Genomic DNA, 7,855 nt, shown 5'->3' on the forward strand with positions numbered 1-7,855 from the left:
AAGTACACTTTTCCAAGCATGTTCAGTTCATTGATAAGGCTAGCAATTACCAGTAAAAGGGATCTTTAGCTTCTTGCAAGCCAACATATCTCAAATGAGGGCAGACAAAACATTTTAACAGACAAAAGGAGGAGCATGCAAAAGCTAGAAAGCAGCAACATAGATGGGAAAATAACATGATTAAATAGATTCTAAAATTCAGGGCTAGCTACAACCCTTTCTTCTCTCGCCACTATGGAGATCTTGGTGATATATACTTGCATGACTAGTTAACATCACATTGATAATGATTAGACTTTCTTGAAGGTGGTCCAGTGTTTCAGAGATAGTAGACCAGACTCTATGAAATACACCTGTCCTTCAAGAATAATAGATTTCCTTAACACAAAAATAGAACAGTGATTAGCAGAAATGTTGCATTCTAAGTTTAATTAACTAGACAGGAAAGCTAAACTTATGAACTTAAATTCAGGAGACAAAGAAACATGAATTAGGCAGATTACAAAATGTGATGGTAACAGAGTAGAACCAATCATAAAAATGAAGACCATGTCAATTTGATTTTCTTACTTTGAATGTTATAGCTCTCCCCATTGTCCTCTGCTTCTGTGTATCTGCATTCCCAATTCAATAGCTCTAGAAAATATAGGGGTCACCTTGTGCAGCCTGCTCAGAGAAGTAGGGAAGGGGATGCTGAATGAGTATATCAGGGTTAGGCATTAGCCTACTCTGTTGTTAATTCATCGAGTTTCAGCTTGTTTGGATATTTGGTATCCTAGATGATGGAAACAATGAAATTGCTTTATCTCTTACATATTATGCTTGTTTTAGAGAAGTTTAAGGATTGGAAAAATATTCAGTCCTCCATTTTGTTGGTCATGTGACCTGGTAGTGAGGGTAAGACATTCAACTACTGATTGACTCCTTCATAAAATTCATTATTCTCTCTAACTACCTATTGCCACAATTGAAAAAAATTTATAGTTTTATGATTTCCTTGAGAGAAAAACTTCAAAACATCAACTTGTTGAAGAAGAGAGTAGATACCTACTTTATTTTGTGTTATGTATAATCTTGTGCTCTTTGAAAATAGTTAAAGCATAAAGCCACGTATGGTGATTTTAGTCAAGCCAAGCAAATCTGAGACTGAGAAGGGAAAACACAAAAGGGAAAAATGTTTCTCAGCTCAGACCAATAGAGAGACTTTATGAAATATCTATACCTCATATACCTTAGACTTTGTAGACAAGAGACTAACAAGGAAAAGAGCCAATAGATGGGTTGGTATGTTTTATTTATATTCAGGTAATCACATACCCTACACATTCAGCTAAACCTTATTTGGCTGCACAAATAGGGAATTGAGGTCCAGAGGGTTATGCTGATATATCCCTATCCATGGAGGTAGTAGTGTTCAGTCATTTAATCTAATTCTTCATATCCCCATGGACTAGCATGCTAAGGCCATCTATCCACCACTCTTTCCCAAAGCCATTCCAAGCTCATCTTGCTTCTATTATACTATTTATCCATCTCATTCTCTGCCATCATCTTCTCCTGCCTTTCACCTTTTTTTAATTAAAGCTTTTTATTTTCAAAACATATGCATGGATAATTTTCAACATTCACTCTTGCAAAACCTTGTGTTAAAAAATTTTTCCTTCCCTTCCCTCCATCCCCTTTCCTAGTTCTTCTATATATATTTCCATAGTTATCATGCTGCACAAGAAAAATCAGATCAAGAAGGAAAAAAATGAGAAAGAAAACAAAATATAAGCAAACAACAACAAAGAGTTGTAATCCACATTCAGTTCCCACAGTCTTAGATCCAATTTTTTGTAGGAGATCCTTCCTGGCTTTTGCTGGTGCCTTCCCATGGCACCATTCCATAATTCTTTTTTTTTTTTTTAAGCTTTTTATTTTTCAAAACATATGCATGCACAAATTTTCAGCATTAGCCCTTGCAAAACCTTGTATTCCAATTTTCCCGTTTTCCCTTATTCTCCCACCATCTAGATGGTAAATAACTAATATGTGTTAAACATTGTGGAAATATATATTACATCCAATATACATATACATACTTATATAATTATCATGCTGAACAAGAAAAATCAAACCAGTTTAAAAAAAAAGTGAAGCAAAATAAAATGCAAGCATAAAACAACAAAAAGAGTGAGAATGTTATGTTGTGAACCACATTCAGTTCCCACTGTTTTCCAGTTTCTTTTCTGCCTTTAATTTTTAACAACATCAGTTTTTTTCCAAAGAGTTTGGTTAAGTTTCAGCCTCAGCATTTGAATTAATTTTTAAAGTATTGTCTGATTTGATCTCCTTGCTGTCCAAGGGATCTTAAAAAGTCTTCTTTTTCAACACCTAGATTTTGTGGTGCTCCAGTTTCCTTAGGGGAAAATCTAACTCCAAATCTAGAGCTCTCTTCTCCATACTATACTATTTTTTCTTCTCCCTAAAATTTAAGTACAATGCTTTTTTAGCAAAATAATCACCTTAGCAGAAAAGAGTAATAAGAATGTTTGGAGGTGGCAAAGGAGTGATGGCCATTTTTTGTTCATTTAGTTTTTTCTTTTTGAATTATTAGGACAATCATTTTTGAATAACCGTGGATCTAATTCAGGAGACATATTCTGGGTCTTAATGAAGTCAACACAACATCATTAACAAACAAGAGAGAGTGAAAAATCTATTAAGAAACTTTCTTCCATCACAAAAGAGGGAAAGGGATCCATATGTGCAAAAATATTGGTGGCAACTCTTTTTATAGTGGCAAGAAACTGGAAACTAAATAAATGTCCATCAGTTGGAGAGAATGGCTGAATAAATTGTGGTATATGAATGTTATTGTTCTGTAAGAAATGATCAGGAGGATGATTTTACAGAGGCCTTGAGAGACTTACATGAACTGATGCTAAGTGAAGCAAGTAGAATGAGATTATACATGGCAACAACAAGATTATACAATGATCAATTCTGATGGACATGGCTCTTCTTAACAATGAGATGATTCAGGCTAATTCCAATGATTTTGTGATGATGAGAGCCATCTACACCTAGAGAGGACTGAGTATGGATCATAACATAGTGTTTTCATTTCTGTTGTTTGCTTGAATTTTATTTTCTCTTTCATTTTTTTTCCCATTTTGATCTGATTTTTCTTGTGCAGCAAGATATTTGTATAAATATCTTATAAACATATTTTCGGTTTAACATATATTGGATTACTTGCCATCTAGGAGAGGGGATAAGGCTAAGTGAGGAGGAAATTGGGAACATAAAGTTTTGCAAGGATCAATGTTGAAAAATTATCCAGACATAAGTTTTAAAAATAAAAAGCTTTAATAAAAAAAAAACAACTCTTCCATTTAAACCTTTACCAAGACATTCTCCATGTCACTGACAAGGATTTATCTCTTTGTTTTATGCTTAATTTGATGTTAATAATCAGAGGGTAGTTGAACAGATATGTTTGTGGTTGCATTTTTCAAAAAATCGTGTATAATTTTTACTTTGCATAAGAGGCTCTGACTTTTGTGGAAGAGTTGTTAAAACTGCCCTCATACCATCCCCTTCTTCCATGTGTTTTTTTTTATCCTGAACTTGACAAAAACTAAATAAAATGAATATTTTCATATACAAAGTAGAACAGAAAAAGATCACACATGTAATTAAGAATGGATTATAGAGTTTATGTTTCTTTTTAAGTATAAAATAAATTCAACATGTTATTTTCAAAACTGATCTTTTTTTTTTACTTCCTTTTGTTCTCTTCTATGCATTTGAAAAATTCTTAAATGATTCTCTTTTCTCTTAATTTTTAACATTAACCTTTCTCTTCTCACAAAAATAAACAAAACTATCCCGAATAGGCTATGTCCCAATTATGAAACACACACATTCAAGCAAAACAAATCCCCTCATTGGCTATGTCCAAAAAATTCTCTTTCTGCACTATTAGGTCATTACCTTTTTGTTAGGTAGTGGCAAGCATGTTTGTTCCATCTTCTAGAATTGTGATCTGTCATTGCATTGATCAAGTTCTTAAATCTTAATTTTTTTCTTGAAAATATTGCTATAATATAGATTATTCTGTGCTTTTCCCAATTCTTTTTGTATTTATTATACAAACCTTTCTAAGTTCTTATGACACTATCTCTTTTGTCATTTCTTATGAAGCAATGGTATTCCATTGTTTTCACACACCATAATTTGTTCATCCATTCATCAATTTCTTTTTGCCATCCTCACAAATGAATGTGACTTTAAAAGGTGGTGTGGGAGATAGCTAAAGAACTGGGCCAGGAGTCAGGAAGACCTGAATTCAAACCTGACCTTCCTGGCTGGATGATCCTTGACAATTCACTGAATTTCTTGTCTACTTCAATCTCAATTTAATAAAGTGGGGAGGGGAATAATGATAGCACTTAACTCATATAGTTGTCCTGAGAATCAAATGAAATACTATTTGTAAATTGCATAGTATAGTGCTTGGCACATAATAGATGCTTACTAAATGCTAGTTCTTTTCCCTCTACTTTTCATGCAGCATGTCTCTGCTGCTTTAATTATGTAATTACTTTGGTGGAAGTTATAGGAAATAATAATCATAGATAACATTTATATATCTCTTTAAGGCTTATTAAGCATTTAACACATACAAGTATCACAAAAGTCTTAATATAGTTTTAAGCAAACTACATGAAGATTTCTTGGACACCTTTTATCATTTCTTTTGCTCCTTGTAACAACCCTGTAAGGTACAGGAATGGAGCATGATTGGATTTGCCCTTATGGTGGGTTTTACAGAGCATTTGCAGATATTCCCTATTTGGTTCCAATCCAACAAGTGGAAATTTGGCAGATTTTTTCCCCAACTATACATAACTGATGGCCAAGTCTAGGAGATGATGAAAAGTATTCTAATTGACTAAGAAATCACAAAAACTGATGACTCTTAGTTTCTAAACAGAACTGAGTTTGCATACAGAAGGTTAGAACTACCCATTTCTGAGTTTCTTTCCTTGTAGTACTACTCGTTGAGGGAAAGGCAGCTGTTTATTTTTTCACTTGACCAATATATGTCCACGAGCACATGGTACCTGTTTCTTTTGTGTATTCCTGATTTTAGACAAGAGCAATTTAGTTGGGATGCCTGTGGAAAGGTTTGCGGCCAAGTTTAGAAGAGGAAGTATCAGAGGTCTTAGCAGTAAACAAAGCCAGCAGAGTCTACCTCTTGACTATGTTGGAGAAATCAGGATGAAGCACCAAAAAAGGAAGGATATTTTTGGCCTTAATTTTAAAGTAATAATAAAAATAATAAAAGAAATGGAGGTATTTTGGGGTAGCAGATAGTTAATTTTGTAGTAAAAAAAAACTTGGGTATAAGTTCTGATTGTGAAACTAGCAGTTTCATACTAGCAATGTGATAAAAAGCAAATCACTCCTCAGTGTTTCTAGTAACTTTCTAGTAAACTGTTATAGGTGCCGAAGTAAATAGAGTGCTGGGCCAGAGATAGGAAACCTTATCTTCTTGAATTCAAATCTAGCTTCAGACACTTGCTGTATGATCCTGGACAAATCACACAACCCTGTTTGCCTCAGTTTCTTCATCTGAAAAATGAGCTGGAAAAAGAAATGGCAAAGTACTCTACTGTCTGCCAAGAAAACCCCAAATGGGATCACAAAAAGGTGGACATGACTGAGAAATGACTGAACAACTATCTACTATCTTTTGTAAAAATTTCAATTTTATTTTCAGTTGCTAATTCTCTTTCCTACACTTCAACCATTAAGAAAAAAACCTCAACTATTACAAATATGTATACAAAACAAACTCTTACATTAGCTATGTTTGGGGAAAAAAAGGAAAGAAAAAATATGCTTCAATTTGGACTCCAAGTGCACCACTTTTTTATGTGGAAGTAGATAATGTGTTTCATCATGAGCTCTTAGGAACTGTAGTTGGTCACTGTGTTGATCAGAGTGACTAAATCTTTCAAAGCTGATTATTTAAATTATTTAAAATATTGCTGTCTTTAAAGAAATTGTTCTGGTTCAGCTCATTTCACTTTGGATCGATTCATACAAATCTTTCCAGGTTTTTTTTTTTTTTTTTTTGAAACCATCCTTCATTTCTTATTGCACAGTAGTATTATAGCTATTCATAAACTTGTTCAGTCATTCCCCTCGTTAATAGCCAATTTTCAATTGTTTGTCATCACAAAAAAAGAGCTGCTATAAAAATTGTTGTACATATGAGTCTTTTTCTTTTCTTTGATCTCTTTGGTGCATAAACTTAGTGATAGTATTGTGCAAAAGATATGCACAATTTAATAATTTTAATAGCTTCTGAGGCATAGTTCCAAATTGCTTTCCAAAATGGTTGGATTACTTCACAGTTCTACTGGGACTGCATTTGTGGGACCCTTTTTTTTCAGCTGCCCCAGCATTTGTCATTTTTCTTTTTTTGTCATGTTAGCTAACCGGACAGGTGGAAGGTTTTATCTCAGAGTTGTTTTAATTTGAATTTCTCTATTAGTGACTTAAAGCATTTTAAAAATAAGGCCAATGGTAACTTGGATTCTTTATTCTGAAAACTATTAATATGCTTGACCATTTACCAATTAAGAAATATCTTTTTGAGCTTTAAAAATAAATAAATATGTTACCTGAAAAAAGAAAAGAAAAGAAATTATCTTTGGAAGATTACAAGGATGATTTAATGGTAGCAAAATGACAGTAAGTCATTTTATAGAGTAAGTCTGTGAAGAAAAGGGAGATTTAAATTAATCATTATTTTAATGTAAGATTAATAGGATGGTTGTGACAATAAAGTTATTCCATTTCTAATGTAAAACAAAAAAAAAGGAAATAGCTTTTTAGCTGCATTATTTTTGTTTGTGCAAAAACTTGTATTAAAGTTTATATAATTACAATCATTCATTTTTCCACCTGTGAATCTCTTTCTCTTGTTTGGTTTTGAACTCTTCCCCAAACTATAGATAGATTCTTGTCTATTAATATCCTGTAATTTTCTGTTTGTTCTTTTTGTCTTCTTACTGCTGAAGAGATACAGAAATTCAAACCTCCAAGCTATGTTCATTGTTTTGCATAGAAAGGAAAATGAAGTAACATCTTTGGGAGTTCAGAGTTATTAACACATGGATTGATTTAAAGAGATTTCAAGATGTAATCAAACCAAGAGATTAACATTTTAAATAGTACATACAGAAAAATAAATATTTTAATGAACATTTAATAGTAGATAGTTTATTGAAATTTAATAGGTTCTACAATGAGAACCTAGGTGGAATTTCAAAATTTTAATATTACAAACAAAAAACTGAGAATCACATGGGAAGTGGAGGTAGAATTCTATTATACTTAAGCTGATTGGCTTTTGGTTATTAAAATCGATTATTATTAACATTTTTAAAAATCACATTTCCTTTCCTTAATACTTTTTGGTTTACTTTTTGTATCTGGCTAGAGAATAGTCATTTCCATATTTCGTTTTTTGTGTGCTAATAATACAGATCTAAGACTTCTGTTTCTGAGATTTGGAAAATTTAAACTTATTCCAATAAAACTTCTTTGTTGAAGTAGTGTTTACCTTTATTATTTTTAGATTAGGGAAAAAGCTTTCAGTGAAGGAGGGAAGTTTTTAGGTGACAATCCTAAAATCAATGCATACTTTATATTATAATGCTCATCTTTAAAAAGCACATTATTATTTGAGGAATAGTTTTGAGGTTTAAAGAATTAATTTTTATAAAGTGGTGAGATCAGTAAAATGACTTTTGGTAGAAAAACTTGCTCAGTTTCTGAAATCCTTTATTGA

This window comes from Antechinus flavipes, chromosome 1, assembly GCF_016432865.1.
Source record: "Antechinus flavipes isolate AdamAnt ecotype Samford, QLD, Australia chromosome 1, AdamAnt_v2, whole genome shotgun sequence".
In the NCBI taxonomy this organism is placed as follows: Eukaryota; Metazoa; Chordata; class Mammalia; order Dasyuromorphia; family Dasyuridae; genus Antechinus; species Antechinus flavipes.